We start from the raw sequence: 21,069 nt of genomic DNA, 5'->3' as shown, positions 1-21,069 counted from the left end.
TGTAACCTGACTTAAAACAGTCGATAGAGTTTAGATTCAGATTTTCCCTTCACACCAACACAATGAGAATTTCAGAGGCAAATATATAAATGATCGTCTTTATCACTATCTTCATTCAACAAAAATATATGCAAAACTGCATATATTTTTTTGTTGAATGAAAATATATACCTATATATAGAGATTGGCTATTTCCCTGTTAGTAGACTATTTACACAGTCCAAAACATTCTCAGTCTATACGCAACAGCAGGGTCACTTCAATAAACCACTAAGTCCAACCGTTACGCCCCCACACCAGCAGGGGAGACACTTCCTCTAGTGAGCAGTGGTTGCGCTTCCACCAGAACAGCTGATAGGATAAGCAAAAGTCAGTGTGCGGCGGCAAATTCAGAGAGGAGCATCTTCAAGCCGGGAGCGTACCTATGTTCCCCGGGTCCTATATTCCCCAGGTCCTATGTTCCCCGCTATTTGTATGGGACCGGGGAACATAGGACCCTTTTTGTAGAAAAGGGTCCTATGTTCCCCGCCTTGTATCTCACCACGGAAATGGCATGGGATATGCTTGCGAGTGCACATTTCGTGCACAAACGGTATTTTTCTATCAATGTTGCTTGCCGTAGCACACCAGGTAGACCTACACATACGCGCACGGTGCAATATTGACACAAGCCAGAAGGGCGATTTTCCTAACTTCCACGTTGAGTATAGCGGAGTAAAAGAATAGATGAAGAACATTTTTTATAACATAGGCCTACAATGGTTTTACTTGTGTAGTGCTTCTTTACTGAATATAACGAGTTCAAAGTTAACATTCTAGGTAACTTCGCATTGTCCGCTTCAGCACTAAATTGAGAACAGCAACACACACGAGCTGCACCTCTCACAGAAGAAACGCGCTACAACTACATGCCTTTTTAAGTTGATATTTAATTGGTTTGTTTTGTTAATTTTTCCGTTCAGGGGGGACTGCGCGTTGCTCCGAAGCCCCTTTGGTCTGACTCGTCAATAATCCAAAAATGTCCCTTTGGGTCTACAGCCCAGTAGTTTGATATCTCTTTGTTCCATTAAAATTAATCCCATTCTTCCGACAGCTCAACCAAAGGCTATTTTAGATCACCTCCTTCACCTCTTGTACAGTAAGAATCAACAATGACATGCCAAGTGCAAAGACAATGACAAGCTTGGGACTGAAGCCATGCAGACTCGGCTAGATTTAACAGTGTTTCTCAAACTTTTTTTCTGGGGACCCACTTTTTAAAAATGACAGACTATCGCGACCCAACTCGTGACTGTGGTAGTTAACAAACTAGATCAGTGGTTCTCAAACTTTTTCTTTCATTCCCCACTTTGAGGGGGCATTCTCGAGCCCCATCTGTCCCTCATCGCTCTAAGAAAGGGGTAGGTCAAGCTTAAAATTGTCAAATTTATTGAAATAATGACAAGTTCTAAATATATCCTCTTCAACAGAGTTAAAATCAGCTGGTGCTGCAGATATAATAATAAATAAATACATAACACACATATTTCTGTTTTCCAGCAACATATTAGGAAGCCATTATACAGCATTGTACAATATATTCAATGAAATGCCAACATGCTGCATTAAATGGATCCATAATCCAGTCATACTGAGCACTGCTGGTTGGGAAATATTTTTGAAATAAACTTTGCAGGGATGTGATGTAGGCCTACTGTTTAATACATGGGATCACAAGAGTGCCTCCCAATCAGACGTTTCAGCGATTTCGCTCAGAAATCTCAAAGGCATAATACTGTCGCGATCGAGTCGCCTGTCCTACTCAAGTTTTTTTGGTGAATGCAGTAATCTTATTTGCTAGGTGAGGTAGGTGCTTGTCTTTGCCTTGTAACTGGACATTTAACTCAAATGTATCAAATATATCGCTAAGATAGGCCAGCTTCGTCAAGAAATGTTCATTAGTGAACGTGCTTGCAGATTCAAACATGCGCTCTTCCTCCAAGAAGAGGCGACTCGGAGCTCAAACACGCGCGACAGCACTTTACCAACCCGCGCCTTGCCGTGCGGCTGCAGTCTACTTGGAAGCGGGGGAACATAGGACCCTTTTTTCAAAAAAGGGTCCTATGTTCCCTGGTAGCGGGGAACATAGGACCCGGGGAACATAGGGATGACCCCTTCAAGCCTCGCCTTCCCACAGGCTGCAGCGAGCTGTACTTGGATTCAGCAGAACAGAAAGGCTAGCCTACAGTTTCATTAGGCTACTACTTCACGTTACTTGGATTGGATGTATGTGGATGTGAATCCTAAACAACGCGCCCGCGATCGTCGGCGCTCATTCCTTCTATTAGAGGGGACCTTAAACGAGCACTTCCCTTTTTGCTTGGAAGAATGGAGAGCGTTGGATCTAGTGCCAGATGAGTGGTTACTTGTCTCGCCAGGAGAATGGACATCTGCTGTCGGGAAATCAGAGCCGCGGTAGCCAGCCGTAGCCTACCAGGGTTCACTCGGAGACACATAGGCGCTAAGTTACCGGAGCAATGGTAAGATTTAAAGAATACTATGCTTTCATTCTGCTGTAGGCTATAAGGAAATAGATAGGCTACGTTGATAGATACCGATCTTAACTGTACATTTTGTTTTCACAGACTAACTTTGCCTCTTAATGGGGTCGTGACCTCCTCTTTGCCCGGAGCTGTCTGCAAGTCATTCAAGCAATTAGGTAAACTCCAGGTTGGCTGCTCTGGAGTCGAAAAACTGTGCGAGAGACAAACTTTAAGAAGAGAAGACGGGTGCACAATCCCAAGCTTGCGGTAAGAATATGTTCGATGACTGCTAGCTAAGCTAAAAGTAGCCTACCCTAGCCTAAAACCAAAGCTAAGAGTAGCCTAGTAGCCTTGCAAAAGAACAAGTGAGCAGAACTAGCTTTATTAAAGTGTGTTTGTTTTTTTGTCTTGTCATTTACAGGAAGCACGCCGTCTTCACAACTCAGAGACAAATTGTAGGCGTACGAACCGGAGCAAGGGTAAGATTTAAAGAATATGCTTTCATTCTGCGGTATAAGGAAATATATACGTATAGATACCATAAGATAGATACCGATCATAACTGTACATTTTGTTTTCACAGACTAATCTTGCCTCATAATGAGGCGGTGACCTCCTATTTGCTCGGAGCAATATCTGCAAGTCGATTTACACGATGATGATAAAGACGACATTGTGTGAAAGTGACTTTTTTTTACTGTTTCTCCTTCCTTGTTTAATGTTACTGTTGCGTTTGATTTTTTTATTCATACCACTCTCATTTAGCCTAATTGTTTTCCAGCCGCCTGTAAGACATATTACGAGACGGTACGCAGGAGCTTTAGGTATACCCAGCCAGAAAACTCATTGCGGGCGGAAGCTGCGAAGAGTTCAGCTAGGCGTCGAGCGAGAAGAAAGAGGGTAAGACTTTTTTTGGTGACTATTTTTCAGGAGCATTGATAGATGTGTTGTCCATACGCAGTGCATCGCATCGCACAGTACTGATTCATTGTTTTTTTTACAGCTGCTGGAATCGAGACATCGTGACAATCGTGTGCTAGCAGATGACGAGGTGGAACTCTGGAAGTCCGCCACCGTAGACCTCATGTCTGACGAAGAAGATGGCGTTGTTGGCGGGGTCTCTGGATGGATTGTACGGTCGCCGTCATTTCGTAGGCCGGAGCTCTCTGAACTCTGTGCGAAGCTGCAGTCCTGGTTAGAGGCGACTCCGAAGTACAGAGCCATGCACAATAGGCGTCTGCACAACGGACCTGCCTCAGAAAGAACGCCGCCAGTTACCTACAACCCCGAGGAGGCAAACGGACAGTTCACGGAGTTGTAGTTTTTGGATCATCCTCTACCCATGTGTGGGCAGATCCTCGCTTTGTATATAGTTGTGTTTGTTTTAATAAAGTTCTTTCTTTGCATAAACATGTTCCTGGCAAATGTTCATTTCCTCTATAAATTCATTCATGTCCTTGATGGTAGCCTAATAATAGTGTAGTAGCCTACATAGGATAACATGAATATACAGCATAATGCACCTGGCCAGGTGTGGTTTTGCTGCCAATCACGAGTGATTTTACTTGTTTGAAAGTTGTGGTTTCATCTAATACTGAGTAAGGATATTCAAGCCAGGCCTGGCCAGCCGCGGTTTCGCTGCATTCATATGCTAATTAGGGCCATTAGCACTCTGAAAGCTCTCCACATAAGTCATTGTCCGGTTCCGACAATTTGTGGCACAAACGGCGACAAGCGCGGGTTGCAAATTGTCGTCAACTACCGAAAATGAGGGAGATCTCCGGTCGTTTACAGGGACGAAAATTACACTTTTCATGCAGTGCATGCCACGCTACGCTGCTTCGCGCTAGCCACGCGTTCCAGCAGTTTTGTCTCCGTCGCTCCTGCCTGCTCTCGGAGTGAGAGTCCGGGAATAGGCTGGGGATTGCCTGGGCCTGTGCTCAAGGCCTTTCGTTTTGGACTTTTGTTGCAGCATTAGTTTTGGTTCTATAATACTTTTTGTTATATTTTTGTAAATAAATATTTTTGCATTGATCCTCTGCAGTAGTTTTTGCCATCTCCTATCATTTGCTCATGTCCCACAAAACCCCTAGACAGTGGGACGTGACAGGACTGATACTTTTTGTATTGCTATTTAACAACAAAAATGGAAACGATTGTAAACAAAATTGAAGAAATTTAAATCAGTCAATTACCACTTAAACTGATACTAGATGTACCGCAGAGCGGTACAAAATATGACCGCCGCCCAGTCCAGCACATGTTTTCCACAAAAATAATCACGCTGAAAGGCATATGATTCTAACTGTCTCACTGAATTGCATTATGCACACTCAATTCTCACTGGTATCTGCTAGACAATAGAGATGCGCGGTTCGCGGTTACAGCCGCGGACTCCGCGGTTAAACCGCGGATCGGGCGGATGACGTGAAGAAATATAATATTTTAATTAAATTCGGGCGGGTGGCGGTTGAACCAATCAAATGAAAAAAATATAGCCTATACATTGTTAAATTGTGTTACCTAAATCCGAAAAAAACGAGCACACTTTGAAATAGACAAATTTTCATCAGGCAGTTTGGCCTAGTTCCTTCTATGCATGCTGCTTTGTTTATCTATCAGAGACGGTGTTGCGGAATTGGTGTATTGCGATGTTTCACTGAGCAACCCCTCACGCACGCACACACACACTAAAGGTAACAAAGTTTAAATTAAGTAGCCTATCGTAGCCTACCAGCATGTTTTCCTCTCCAGTGTGCAATAAGAAAGTAGAATAGGCTACAGTGCAAGTTGACCGATGATTCATCTCCCATGTCGCGTCTCGTTGCAGAGCCTTGGTAGGCCACTAAGCAAATATGCAACCTATGAGCCCAGCTGCCAGTATTGGAGGAGGCCTAAACATCTCGTAGATGAGACTGACTGGGTTATTTTGTTTCGATATTATATATAAAACACATAGTCATTGTAGCCTACCATTCAGGGAATAGGCATTTAAAAGGGAGACAGATTATGGAGTGATGACTCAGAACTGACATCGGGCAATGGCAGTGCGAGATGTTCAGAACGTAAGAGCAGCAGAAAAAAGAAGGTAAGAAAAATAGTCGGAAAACTTAGATGTAGGCAAGCAAGCAAGTTTGGCAGTTGTTACTAAAAATGTGAACATGCACGTTGCACTGCTGTGCGGTGGGTTACAGTGCGTAAAGTAGCCTATGTGAATGACTTGTTATGTTATTAAGGATTTCTTTCTTTTTGCAAAAAACAAAGTACAATAGGCATTAATTAGTAGGCTAAATAGCAGCATGTTGAAATGATGTGCCAAATTGCGTTTTTTTATTACAATGATAAAATTGTAGGTGTTGTGAAGATCAGGGACATGGAGTAAATGATCTTGCTGAATAGCGCCTCCTAAAGGCCTAGCGGGGTATAGCAACGGAATGTTCAAAGATTCGAATATTCAAAGCTCCAACGACACAGAGAGAAGTTAGTAACTGGTGGTGTTAGTTGAGAAGTGTTGTCAGTTGCTGCTGTGTTTGAATGTACTGTGTGCGTCCATGTAAATGTAAGTACAACAGTTAATGTGTAAGGAAATACTAATGCAGAGTAGTTGTTGTCTTTCAGTTATAATTATAAGTTGTAGTTTGAATGTCATCTTGTGGGAAATCTGTCATCAAGGAAGCTCTGTGCTAAAGACGCTAAGCTAGTCCAATGTTAGTTTGACCTTGATAGCATGCTAAGGCTATGTGTCAATGTGGCTGCTAGCAGCTTAGCTCAAATTATGCATAATAGCTTAGCCTTAAAAGTTATGAGTAATATTGGACACATGCTGATGATGATGTTTATTATTTGGTAAGAAATAGTTGCTGATACTGTTACATTCTCACTTGTCTTGTTAGTCCACATTAGCTTTGCTACTGCTTTGCTGGTAGCTAGTGTTAGCTGTTATTGATAGTGAGCTGCTAAATGCTAAGTGCTTAAAGCCACAGTGTAATACCACATAACTGGCTATGTATGGGTAACTGATTTAAGCCTTTCTGCTTGTTTGCAGAACCACACACACACACGCATGCACGCACAGACACACACAGATGCCAATTGTATTCCACGCACATCTTTGACTGAAAGAATAAAGAAGTGATTTGAAGATTTATGGCCTGCATTCTGACCGGTGCTCACTCAGTGGTTGTAATTTACTAAAGCCAGCACTAATAGCCCACTCCATTACAGTAGGCTACAGGCCGATGTGCGTTTTATTTGGAGACTTTTGCGAGACAGAGACTGAGTTTGCTGCTGATATTCTGGGGATAGGCTACAACATAGCCAATGTAGGACTTTAGCCTTTTAATATATTTGCTGCATTGGATCAGTCTTTCTAGAACAGGCAAGAGCTTTCTAGCCTCATGTCAGCAGCACCGCATCACCCATATACATTAAAACAACCAGCGGATTGCGGGCGGGTGCGGTTTTGAAAATTGGTCAAAAAACGTTGGTGCGGATGGATGATAAGTTTTGCAATGCGGTTACGGTTGAAATAATAGCCCATCCGCGCATCTCTACTAGACAAGTACCAAAACATGATTAGTTCATAGATTTCACATGTAATATACATTTTATTAGGGGTGTAACGGTTCATGTATTCGTATTGAACCGAAACGGTACGGGCGTCACGGTTCGGTGCATGAATTTACACGGAGAATACACGGTATCAAAATACATAAAACTTGTGTGCGGATTAATTAATGTCATGCACAATTACTGTTAAGTAGCGAGAGTTACGGGAGTTCTTTAGCGACACCTAACGCTAATCTGTAGCCTCGCCTTAGCTCTGAAACTCTGATTGGCGCCTATGTTCTTTTTTTGTCAGGTCGTCGGTCAAGTCAGTCAGAGATAGCAGCAACATAAGCAAGTGGTGGCGACCCACAAGAGTTAGAGGATCCGCTGGTCTCTTTAAGATCGCAAGTTTGAGAACTTCAGTTACAGTAACGTTAGTACAGGCGAAAGAGTGGTGGATAAGATGAAACTGTGTGTCGGCATTGTTCAGCAGTTGTTGGGTATGTGAGTGGAAAAATGCTACACATATTAGAAGCCATCACCCAGATGATGTAGTAGGCTAGCTACCAATCACTGAAACGCGGGGTAAAAAACTTCCCCTGCGCTTCAGCAGCTTTTGGATACATACAAATAGGGCCAAAACCTATGGCTTAAATTAAACGATTTCGTAATGACAGAAAGCTATGTAAATCGCGTGGTAACTTGTAACTTCTCACATGAGGAGCTGGTAGTGTTAAGTGACAGTAAAGTGACAACGCTAACCAGGCTAATAAACAAACCATGTTACGGTGAGTTAACGTCAAAGGGCAAAGTCACGTGACTTCTAGTTGTAGTCTATGAAATGAAAGGAGCAATTTCGCCCCAGTGGGTGTTTGTTTTTTTTAAAAAAAAGGCAAAATAGTGTGATATTTTCACAGTTAGTAGGCTAGATTATTACTTTACACACAATGAAAAATATTGAGGCAAATTGTAGACCCTTCCATATACAACTAAACAGAGATGTTGAAGGTCTTGCTTAAGTGGATTTTTAAAAATAATTTTTCTATGTAATTTGCACTTTCAGAAATAAGAGATGCTGTAGGCCTATTTTCAGTTTTATAGCTGATTGTTTTATTTTGTTTAAAAGTTACAGATGGAGTCTGGGTACTTATTGTACTGTTTAGCCTACATCTTACACACTTCAGGCTGTTGCAGATAGCTCAGGAAAGAGACTGTAGGACACTAGGTGGTACAGCCTGAGAAATGAAAAAAAAAAATGCTTTCTGCATTTTTGTTTTGCTTTTCCCGCCATTGTACCGAACTCGTACCGAACCGTGATGTCCGAACCGAGGTATGAACCGAACCGTGACTTCTGTGTACCGTTACACCCCTACATTTTATACAACCCCACCCCCATCATGCCTGTTCATAATTCTGAGAAATTCTTGAATTGTGTGCATGTGTGCGTGTACATGTTTATGTTTATGTGCCTGTGTGTGTGCCTGTGCATGCATGCATATATATGTCTACTGTGTGAGTATGTGTCATACGTAGGATTACTGTGAATGTATGTGTGTGTGTGTGTGTATCTGTTTATGCACATGTGTGCATATGGAATGGGTTTACATGACCCCTGGAGGCAAACATACACAAAACATTGGTCATCCTAGGCCCTACGGTTCTCAAGATATTCACAGAAAACTGTGTCTGCCCTACCCTCCTTTCGGGGGGTCCAGTCCAGCAGGGGGCTACAGATCAAAACAAAAAGCGATGGTTCCATTCTATCCATGTGGGGTTACATGCCCACCAAGTTTCGTGTACCCCGGTCTTACAGTGTCCCGGGAATCCTTGACGGAAATTTGGACATGCGAAAAAAAAAAAAAAAAATTTAAAAATCTGACTAAACCTATATGACCGCCGCTTCGCTGCGCGGCGGTCATAATAAGAAGACCAATTAACTCTCTCAAAACCCTGGATATGTGCCAGACAACCTTTCTGGCAACAAACCTTAGTGGCTTTATTTGCTGTCTTTAAACAGCATGGTTACATTTCAAAACTAGATGTACCGCAGAGCGGTACAAAATATGACCACCGCCCAGTCCAGCACATTTTTTCCACAAAAATAAGTCACGCTTGTCAAATTGTGTTCATTTCCTACTTTGTTCCTTTTTTGTGTGTTTGTAATTGAGTGTGTGCAGAGTGTGTGGTTGTTTTTATGTATTTGTTTTGTGTGTGTCTGTGTGTGTGCTTGTGTTTGTGTATGTAAGTGTTTGTATGGGTGTGTATGTGTGTTATGTGTGTGCATGTATGTGTGTGTGTGTGTTTACGTGTCTTTGTGTGTGTGTTTTTTTAATGTGTGTGTGTACATAAATAAAGCAAATCAGGGAGCCACCTACTCTTTGCGATAAGTGCCATGGGATCTTTAACAACTATGGTGAGTCAGGACCTCAATTTAACATTCATGCAAAGGAAAACCTCTCCTGCAGTACAGTGTCCCTGTCACTGCAATAGGACATTGGGATGGATATTTGTTTGGTGGCTTTTGGCCACAGGGAAGAGTGCCACCTACTGGCCAGCCACCAACACCACTTCCAGCAGGAACCTACTCTTCCAAGGAGGTTTCTTATCCAAGTACTAACTAAGCCTGCTTAGCTTCAGTAATTTAGAAAAGTCAGAGTATCTGCTGGTCTGGCTGCGGGCTAAAAACAAAAGGTGAAAGGCATACTGTATATGATTCTAACTGTCTCACTGAATTGCATTATGCACACTCAATTCTCACTGGTATCTGCTAGACAACAAGTACCAAAACATGATTAGTTCATAGATTTCACATGTAAAATACATTTTATACAACCCCACCCCCATCTTGCCTGTTCATAATTCTGAGAAATTCTTGAATTGTGTGCATGTGTGTGTGTACGTGTTTATGTGTGTGTGTGTGTGCGTGCATGTGCTTGTGGGTGTGCCTGTGTGTGTGCATGTGCATGCATGCATACATATGTCTACTGTGTATGTGTCATACTTATGATTACTGTGAATGTATGTGTGTGAATATCTGTTTATGCACATGTGTGCATATGGAATGGGTTAACATGAACCTGGAGGGAAACATACAGAAAAAATTGGTCATCCTAGGCCCTTCGGTTCTCGAGGTATTCACAGAAAACTGTGTCCGGCCACCTAGGCCAGTTGGTGTACAGTAACATAAATTAATTTATTGTATGGCCCCCATGAACGGAATTCCACGAAACTTGGCGTGCATTCAGAGGGTGTCATAACGATCCTACACTTCCAATTTCGTGCCGTTTTGACCATGTTAGGTCACAGATACCTACGATTACAACACCTCATTTTTACTTTTTCGTTTTTAACTCATTGAGTGCCTTTTCCTTCCCATGCGTTGAGTGCCAAAAACGTAATATTACGTTTTTAGCTTTTTTTTTTTTATTACGAAACTAGACACTCTAACACACCTTATATGTGATTTTGGGAACTCTGTGATGAATGGAAATTAAATATATGACGATTGAAAACTCATGAAAACGCTGGACATCTGGACATTTTATCTGGACATTTAATCTTAAAACTCTGCTTTTGATGGTTGCAGCTTTGGGTTGAATCAGTGACACATGCACGTCAGGTCAAAACCAGGCCATTTTCGTGGGTTTATCACTAGGTGGCGGTCTCGCTAGGTCACTTCCCGGGAAACTTTACAGGCAACACTTCATATTTCATCAAAGACGCTACATCTCCATTTCTAGAAATAAAACAGGGATTTTGATGAAAACTAGCCACTGTTTAGCTTGGGATTTCTTTCTTAGGAACAGACGCATGTAGAAATAAACGGTTTGTACCCACTGAGAGCTTAAAGTCTCACATTTCAAACAAGCCATAGTATGTGTCCATAGCTATAACATAGAATACGCTGTGGCTCTACAAAAATCGTCAACAATGATCAAGATTGCTGGCACTCTGGGCCAAAGCTTCTGAAAACAGCGCGGCATTCAATGAGTTAACTAGGTGGCGCTATACATGAAATGAGTGGTTATGGAATGGGTTGACATGGCCCCTTAAGATCAACATACAAAAAAAAGGTGGTCCTCCTAAACCCTACAGTTCTCAAGATATTCACAGAAAACAGTGTCCGTCCTACCCTCCTTTCGGGGGGTCCAGTCCAGCAGGGGGGCTACAGATCAAAATGAAAAACAATGGTTCCATGCTATCCTTGTGGGGCTACATGCCCACCAAGTTTCGAGCACCCCGGTCTTTCAGTGTCCCAGGAATCCTTGACGGAAAATTGGCCATGCGAAAAAAAGAAAGAAAATCTGACTAAACCTACAGTATATGACCGCCACTTCGCTGCGCAGCGGTCATAAAGACCAAGTATGACAGTGTCTTTGCTGAAAGCCTGGAATGGTGAGGACGCATGATAAGCCCTCCATGGCTGAACATCCTCTCCACTGGTGCACTGGTAGCCGGGACAGTAAGCACTCTCATAGCCACAAGATAGAGTCGCGGGAATGCCTTGGACTGTCTTTTCCAAAACTCAAGACAGTCCACTTCATCTTCATCAGATGCTACCTGGATATAGCGGATGATCTCAGCGTGGACAGACGAGCCATGATCCACACTTTTCTTGGTGCTTTTCTTCCGGTAGCCAGAGAAAAGACGAGGAGTTTTAGCAGGTGGTGACTCCTCCTGATCATCGCAAACGCTGCTGCTTTCAGGTACAGCCACTTTCCGAGCCTCAGCCAAGACCAGGTCTGTACGTTTATCAAAAAACATGTTTAGTTACAGCATCATGGGACTATGATATACACAGTGTCAATGTTGTGAATCAATCTAGGCAATATACAACATAATTGGCATTTTTAATATGCATAATGCTATGTGTGTGATATAGTTTGTGTTTGGAAATGGTGGGTACACCTACCTATTATCATCTCCTTGACTTCACTCTTTACTTTATCTGGTGCTTGGATATCTTGCCCTGACATTAGATGGCTTAAAATCAAAAGAATATACTGTGTGGGTTCTGCAAAGCATCAAGACAGATTGCAGGGGGTTGACCTGTTTATTATTAATAATAACAAAATAACATTCATATTTAAGATCAATAAAGTGAGGGATACAAACGTTCAGGGATGTGTGTGGCTGTGTAAAAAAAATACAACTAAGATTGTAGAGGTACCATTGTGTTGCTTCACAGTGATAGTTCAGGTAGTTCAGGTAGATTTAGGGGCCTGTCCCATTTCTCCCCCCTTAAAACTTCCACTTGGTTTTGATTGCCCTCAACATTAAAGCCCCCTCGACAAGGGAAGTGGGGGTGAAGATTTTTCCCTATGAATTGGGACACCACTATATGCAAATTAGCGTAGCGAACGTGCTCACCTACGTCACGCGCAGTGCCGACGTGTCTACCGGTAGTAGCCTGCTACTATTTTCATTCAGGAACATGCCCGTTCCAGCGGTCATTGTTGTGTGGGCTGTGCTGGTTTATCTACGTCTGGTTAATCAACAAAGACATTCGTGTTCATGTGAACGCCAGAACACACATCCTAAATATTGACGAAACTACCCAGATTGATTTATAACGTTATTTGATGGGCAGACTCTCTCAAAGCAATCAGCAGATATCATGAACATCGTCAGATAGCTTCGTTAGATATTATCTAACATTAGTGTTCAAAACTCAACAGTCCATCAGATGTGCATCAAACTAACATATTCCAACATATTTCGAAATTTTAATATGCTTATTTGCGAAAATATATGAAAAAATTGACCGACTCACTGAGCTCGCACGGTATCCTGGGTAATTTGGTCTCCCACTTCGTTTTAAGCCTGCATTGGTCCTGGCTATATTTTGAGGGTTGATTTTAAGGGGAAAATAGCACTTCCCCTTGCTCCCTAACGTAATGGGACACCCTAGCCCTACACGTGCACGCGCAAAAACGAGGGTTAGGGCAAAAATCTAGGGGTAGGGGAGGTATTGGGACGGGCCCTTAGACTATAGTTTTCTGTGCAAGTGTGCTCACTGTGAAGTGTGTGTGTGTGAGGGAGAGAGAGAGAAAGTAATGAGAGAGTAAAGAGATTAATGAGTAGAGAGAAAAAGAGTGTAGTAAAGAGTGACACATTTCTATTTAATGCTAAGACTTCTGCTAAGACTTTTGAGCACTTCATTATTCAATGAGCTTTGTTACACTTCTGGAAGGTTTCAACAAGTAGATTGGATAGGCTGTCTATCTTGATCTAATTTGTTAAGATGGTTCTGCAACTTTCTCACTAAGTGGAATGGCCTCATCCTTGTTCCATTTTCTCTGCTCCAGACTTGTTCATGCCCGAACTGATACATAAGTTTGCCAGGAAGAATCCATTACTTCTACAAATTTCTTTGCGTTTTCCTCTGTTTCTTTATCTCCCTTCATCAAGCTTTGTCCGAGGAGCACTTCTGCTGCTCGTTTCAATGAATACCCTATCTTGAGGGCCGTACCTGGCTTAGTAAAGTCTTCGCTCTCTTCACTATACCCACCAACTTTCTTGGTACCATCAACAGCCAATTGGAAGTGACATGGTTTGCATAAATCTTTCAATGTATGCACTGTTGGACCAAGCTCTCTTACTACCACTAATAATCTACCCACTTCCCTCAATCTTTGAGACATAAAACCTTGCTGGCTCTTTTCATGGCCATATTAAAGCAACACTATGGAGTTTTTCAAGCTTCATAATATATCTCCAAGACCATTGTGATGGTACATCGACTTACAATAGGTTGAATGACACATTTGCCAAAGCCTGAGGGGGTCTGTATTGCTTTTACTGGCACTACGGAACTTCTGGGTGCGGGTAGTAACCCGAGCACAAAAATAACTACAAAATTCGACTGCTTTACGGCATACCTCACTTCCCACCCCCATTTCCTCAAATTCGGACGTGAGAGAACTAGCGTTTGTTTGCCGGCTGTCACGCGTGTATGTTGTCATGGCCGAAGCAGTAACAAAACCGAAGAAGCCATAGGTTTTGTCGGAAGAGACTAGGAAGAGAAAGGGAGAGTGACAAAATCAAAGGCCGGATGAGGATCAATATCAGCGTTCGCTCGCTGGCATGAGCTAAAGGAGGAGGAGGAGGGGTGCCCAACTGATGCTGACTTGGTTGTCATGCTGTTGGACTAGTAAGTGTAGGCCTATTGCTTGCGTACTATCTCTAGTTTTTCGAATTTGTTGTCTGCCTAGCTATGTTACGGAAGCTATCTGGTCCTCCATTTATCTTCATGAATCTAAGGCTAGTAGAGGAACGAATTATCAATCTGGTAGATAGCATTCTCGTTCTGATTTGAGCATTGCAATCGATGACATGCAAATCGCAAATGTTTGATCTAAAATGTTGTACAGCCTAATGTTGGAGTAGTTTTTTATGACGAAGCCCCTTTTTTAGGACAAAAAAAAGTCCAAAGTAAGCCTATGTCTAAATGGTGTGTACAAGTTTGGTAGGGGCTACATTCATGCAAGTAAATAATACATGATTAGACGGACAGAATAATCTTTTAGGCTAACTAGCCTAATGACTGCAGGCTGATAGTCATGTTTATTTATTTTTCTTGTAAAAGTGTTTTTCGGCTTGTCAACCAAATTGTACGTCTATCCCCTGGTGCAGTGGTTCTCAAACTTATTTTGTCATTCCCCACTTTGAAGGTGGGAAATTTTCAAGCCCCACCTGACCCCATCAACCTGGCAAAATGGTAACGTTAAAATAGTTTTTTTTTCACATCCTGGTTCCACATTAGCCTACATTTCCTGTCTCAGTCCGCTGGATCAGATGTTATGTTAATTCAGTAATTCGGTCTGATCATGACTCTTACAGTATGATTGTGTGTGGCTATTTTGTTTGGAAGTTATGATCTTCCTTGTCAAAAAAGAAAGGCATTATTAAAAGATAGGCACAAAAGAACAAATGTCTGTTCAACAAAAGAACTGTTCCTCGCGCCCCACCTGTCATGTCTATTCCCAACTAGTGGGGCCCGCCCCATTCTTTGAGATCCACTGCCCTGGTGTAACCATGACAGATTTTACGACAGTAGTAGAAAACAATACTGTTTCCCAACTGTAGGGGGACCCCGAGAGCAAAACGTCCATAGTGTTGCTTTAAAGCGTAAATTCTGATGCAAAAAGACACTGCATCCTGATGCATATTAAAGATAATTCTCTGGCAACCGCTAGAAGCTGAATTTGGAATCTGTATTAAAGCTGCAGTTGGCAAGTCTGACAGATTGAAGAGAAATTTTGAATGTTTACAACTCTCATGCCCCTCCCCCACTCACTGCGTGAAAAGTGTGATTTTCGTCCCCGTAAACGACCGGAGATCTCCCTCATTTTCGGCATTTGCCGACAATTTGCAACCTGCGAATGTTGCGTTTGTCTGTGCCACAAATTGTCGGAACCGTACTATGACGTACGTGGAGAGCTTGCAGAGTGCTAATGGCTCTAATTAGCATATGAATGCAGCGAAACCGCGCCTGGCCAGGCCTGGCTTGAATATCCTTACTCAGTATTAGATGAAACCACAACATTCAAACAAGAAAAATCACTCGTCACTCGCTTTATAAATCACTTGTCACTCGCTTTAAACACCATTTTTCATTCTTCACATCTAACTAACTTATTAATGTATCATGTAAACAGACCTTACTGTTCTGTACTGACCCTAGGCAGATGGGTTAGGCCCTTGAGTCATGGATCTGCTTGATGTTTCTTCCTACATGTATCTTCAATTCTAGGGAGTTTTTCCTATTTTGGCAGCCCATGTTGTACAGTCTAACAGCAGTTGGAATGAAATACTTACAATATCTCTCTTACACAAATGTAGGATGAAGCAGCCTCTCACTAAAACAGCTACTCAAAGCTGCCAGAGTATCACACATTGGATGCTGCTCATTTCCCTCCATGGATCTCAGTTTTGCTAGCATCCTCCTGTCCCCCACCACCTCCTATCCCCCAGCTAGCATCCTCCTATCCCCCCTATCCCCCAGCTCATACCCCACCACAGCACTTGCCTTCTTAATGATCTTATTATGACCGCCGCGCAGCGAAGCGGCGGTCATATAGGTTTAGTCAGATTTTTTTTTTTTTTTTTTTTTTCTTCGCATGTCCAAATTTCTGTCAATGATTCCCGGGACACTGAAAGACCGGGGTAGACGAAACTTGGTGGGCATGTAACCCCATATGGATAGCATGGAACCATCGTTTTTCGTTTTGATCTGTAGCCCCCCCGCTGGACTGCACCCCCCGAAAGGAGGGTAGGGCAGACACAGTTTTCTGTGAATATCTCGAGAACCGTAAGGTTTAGGAGGACCATTTTTTTTTTGTATGTTGATCTCAAGGGGCCATGTCAACCCATTCCATAACCACTCATTTCATGTATAGCGCCACCTAGTTAAACACAAAAAAGTAAAAATGAGGTGTTGTAATCGCAGGTATCGGTGACCTAACATAGTCAAAACTGCACGAAATTGGAAGTGTAGGATCATTATGACACCCTCTGAATGCACGCCAAGTTTCGTGGAATTCCGTTCATGGGGGGCCACACAATAAATTCATTTATGTTACTATACACCAACTGGCCTGTAGGTGGCCGGAGACAGTTTTCTGTGAATATCTCGAGAACCGTAGGGCCTAGGAGGTCCACCTTTTTTTTTGTATGTTGATCTCAAGGGGCCATGTCAACCCATCCCATTACCACTTATTTCATGTATAGCGCCACCTAGTTAAAAATTAAAAAGCAAAAAATTAGGTGTTTTCATCACAATATCTCTGGCTGACATGGTCAAAACTGCACGAAATTGAAATTGTAGGATCATTATGACACCCTCCGAATGCATGCCAAGTTTTGTGTACTTTCGTTCATGGGGGGCCTTACAATAAAACAATTTATGTGTACATTTAGTGACGTACACCAACAAGGATTCCCGGGACACTGAAAGACCGGGGTACACAAAACTTGGTGGGCATGTACCCCCACATGGATAGCATGGAACTGTCATTTTTCGTTTTGATCTGTAGCCCCCCCGCTGGACTGGACCCCCCGAAAGGAGGGTAGGCCAGACACAGTTCTCTGTGAATATCTTGAGAACTGTAGGGCCTAGGATGACCATTTTTTCCGTATATTTGCCTCCAGGGGTCATGTTAACCCAGTTCATGTGCACACATGTGCACAAACAGATACACACACACACACACATTCACAGTAATCATACGTATGACCAGGGCCGGCCCGAGGCATAAGCGAACTAAGCGGCTGCTTGGGGCCTCCTGGCCACCAGGGGGCCCCCAATCGAGTTTTTTTTTTTTTTTTACATAATAAATAACGTAAACAAGTGACATCAATGAATGAATAAATGAAACAATTATCATTCAAATCAAGAAAATTATGATTTCATGATCGATCAATATGCCTGCCTACTGCTACTGTGTCTGCCAGCCTTTGAGTCACGCGCATAAAGTAGACACCTCGGGTGCATATACAATTCGTGCAGACACTGCATCAAGTTCAACAATCGGAAGAGACGGTAATGCTAAGACAAGTCACAAAAAAGGACGTATCTCTCTGGTGCCGAAAACAGAACGAAGAAAATGACAGAGGAGGAGAAAAACGAGCAAGATACAGGTATGTTTTGCATGATTATTTACAGTATGTTTTGTGCTTGAGGTAGCTAGCTAGCTGTCATGATCTAATATAAGCCATCACCAGAGCTAAATCTCCGCCATCAACAGAGAAATGTCTCCCATTAATATATATTTATCTAGATGTATTTCAGATGTCAAGGATATTGGGATTGTTTTGGATGTTCAATCAAGCATGTACCCTTGCTCTAGGTGGGCTTATTATGTCGTAAATTAAAGTTAGCTAGCTGACTGAAGTGGACATTAGCACAACAGTAGCTACATGAAAACGTAGCTGAAGGCAAATTTACCACAGAGGGATTGTTTCTGATTTCGTACCTGAAAGTGTTGATAGTTTATTACTGCTCTATAATATGTGACATAGTGGTAAGTCTGATAGCAACAACAGACTAAGCCCAGGCTCCCAGTCCCAACCCAACCCACTGACTAGCGCGACTCTGGGCATCGGTAAAGTTCCAGCTTCATAGGCAAAGATGGAACAGCAGTGCGCTCTGCTCTAAGATCTTTGGAGAGAGATGGTAGTGTTTGAGAAAATATACCATGTTGGGTGGGGAGACTTCTGTGATGAAAATAAACTTACATTTGATTAAGATAGTGGCAAGTGATGTAGCGGTGCTACCCTAATATTTAGGCTGCAGTAGATCACCATGTTAAGCGTTCACCATACTGCAATTAAGTATACTCTTTTGATTATGCCTCATTTGCCAATAGAATATGAATTGTTACATGTGGAATTGCTTGTTATTTGAGTGTAAGTAATGATAGCAAAATAAACTCATTCTGCTCGATCAACTATGCACTTATGCAATATTTTTTTTTTTTCAGAGACACTGTTGAAGTCCTTTGGAGCACATCTCTACCTCTACCTAACTCTACCTACCAGAAGGTGAGGTTTTCTTGATGGCAAATGGTTACATAGCCTGTTAATATGACACGACACATTTAACATCGTTTTTTTTTTTTTTTATATATATATGTATTTATTTAATCATTGCAGGTTCGTCCACTGCAGAGTTGCAGATGCCTAAAAACCAGGAACGAAGTAGGAATAATTATCTATTTTTTGGGACATTTTATTTTCGATTATTAATGTTTGTCTATTTTGTTTTTATTTTGTAGTTGAAAATTGCTCATTTAATGCACATTTGCGGATTTGTTCAGCAAATCTGTTGAAAAACAAGTCATTAAACTGATGTACTTGTTTACAACAAATACAAATGCTGTTGTATTTTGTTATTTGTCAATTCAACTTCAGTAAACCACCCTTAGTGCTTCACTTTGAATATGAATGTTTCAAATAAATCTGTGATTTTAGTACCCTCTAAGATTAAAGTGCCCATATTTTGACTATTTTTCAACAAGTTCAAATAGGTCTTTGAGTTCCATAAAACATGTTTCAGAAGTTGTTTGGTGGAAATAGCGTGTAGGAAACGATTGTTACCTACCTCTATTACCCTCTGTTTCAGCCCCTTCCAGAGTGTGCTGTTTTCTGCTGCTCATTACATATTCATGATCTGCAGCTAATTTGGCCACGCCCAAAGCTTCTAGAATCTTTGCCCACGCCCCACTGACTCTTACCACTACTACTACGTTAACTTTCACATGGACATGGCGGCAGTAGTTCAACCATACATGTTCGAACCAGAATCTGATCCTGAAGGAGGGGAGTCTCCTGCACTACCCTAGACTCAGAGAATTCAGCAAGACGCTTCTAAATGGTTAGTGAAACTTTCTATTTTTTTTAAACTTAGATAGTCAAGTGTTTAGCCCGTGAAAGCTAAGTTAGGCTAGTCTAGCTATCGATAGCTAACGTTAGTGCCAGGTCAGGCACTATTATGAATTATTATTCATTATTTATTAAACTTAATGAATTTGTATTCACACAGTAGTAAACTATATTGTGCTTCTTGTTCACTAAACGTGAAGTTATGTCTTGTAAACACCCCGCTGCTTCAAGCTTCGCTCGGTTGGCAGATCCTGTAACCTGCTCTAACTTATAATATTTAATAACGTTAACGTTACAGTTTTTTCACTGTACTGAGTGTTCCTAAAGTACAGTAGTATTTTTCTGTCATACTTATGAGACTTGCATGTATGCGCTTGATATATTGGTGTATACTGATGTGTTCGCATTGTAAACTTGAGAAAGTCTAGCCTAGCACTACTTACCATTCACCTACTTACGTCAGGCTGAGAAAAAGTACTAGCTAGCTGGAGCACGCTCGTTCAAATGTAATCGTGGGTGCTATTATTGGGTAAAAAATACCAGGTTTATTATTTCTTTAGCTTTATTCATGCATGACTCCTTTTGTATTTGTTTGTTTAGGTGCACATGTGGAAATTGTGCAACAATGCTGTCAGAGCCTGAGAATTTATGCTGCCAGGAGGTACCACAGGTAACATGATCTTTCCTATACTTATGTCAGCAATGTATGATTGCAGACAAGATGCCACTGCAGATACTTACCTTATGTTATGCATAACAGGTTACAAGACGGCTGCAGCAGCTGGATGAAAGGCCTCCATGTATGATAGGCAAACAGGTTCTAAACCTGGACGGTCTAAATGTGTTCTCACTGCAGAATGCATGCAACATTTACAGGGCTGACTACGGTCCTTTACAGTTATGGGGAATAGAGCAGTGAGTTATCTGTAATAACCTACTTACATTCACTGTTCATACAACATAATAAAGCAAATATAGTCTGCCAAAGCCTCTTTCAGATTTTTTTCTTGAACATAGCCAAGTATTTCCTTAGCAAACTGTATATTACACAAATTCACATGAAGCATTTTACACATGCAATAAACATTTATTTACCACTGTCATTGTACATAAAAATACAGTATTGAATGATTCACTGATTCCAAATTAGACATACATTATAAAACCTTTTGACTAGCAATGTTCATTTTTCTCAGTCGTTACAGGTATTAAGCCTACAGAAGTTTTGTGAGCTGGTGCTGGGGCTTCCTTGGTAGAAAGATACGGGTAGTGATCGCCTCATGTGTCGTGACGGGAGTTTCCTGACGCCCATGGAAGATATGTAGGCTTCAAACTCCCGCCCCTTGATTGAATCTTGAGACATAGCTGGCGATGACCTCCTCCTTGTCTGGATGCTCATATTGTGAAGACAGGTCCGGCGGGATGTTTATCTTCAGAATCTTGTCTCCATACGATGATGGGTCAACAAAGACTTTCTCCATGATCATGTCCATCAAATCAACATACCCTGTGCAATACACATACACACAAAAAAGTGAATCACTAGTATAATTTACTACATTATTCAACAACTGTTCATTTTGCACATGAGATTTTGTAGTTTCTCAGGTATTTA

General features: G+C 41.9%; 1 long non-coding RNA gene across 1 annotated transcript; it reads left to right on the top strand.

Annotated features, from left to right (window-relative positions):
• The first annotated feature begins 19,089 nt into the window (after positions 1-19,089).
• LOC143125593 (uncharacterized) lies at positions 19,090-20,742 on the top strand. Its single transcript, XR_012987291.1, has 4 exons — positions 19,090-19,446; positions 20,055-20,124; positions 20,215-20,369; positions 20,651-20,742. It is a non-coding gene; the product is annotated as an uncharacterized LOC143125593 (long non-coding RNA).
• The last annotated feature ends 327 nt before the right edge of the window (positions 20,743-21,069 follow it).

Source organism: Alosa pseudoharengus, unplaced genomic scaffold (assembly GCF_046254945.1).
Source record: "Alosa pseudoharengus isolate Yale_2024_CS ecotype anadromous, Long Island Sound unplaced genomic scaffold, YU_APseudo_1.1 YU_APseudo_1.1_scf_16, whole genome shotgun sequence".
Taxonomy (NCBI): Eukaryota; Metazoa; Chordata; class Actinopteri; order Clupeiformes; family Clupeidae; genus Alosa; species Alosa pseudoharengus.
Note: the sequence above shows the minus strand (reverse complement) of the source record. Positions and strands in the feature narration are given on the sequence as shown.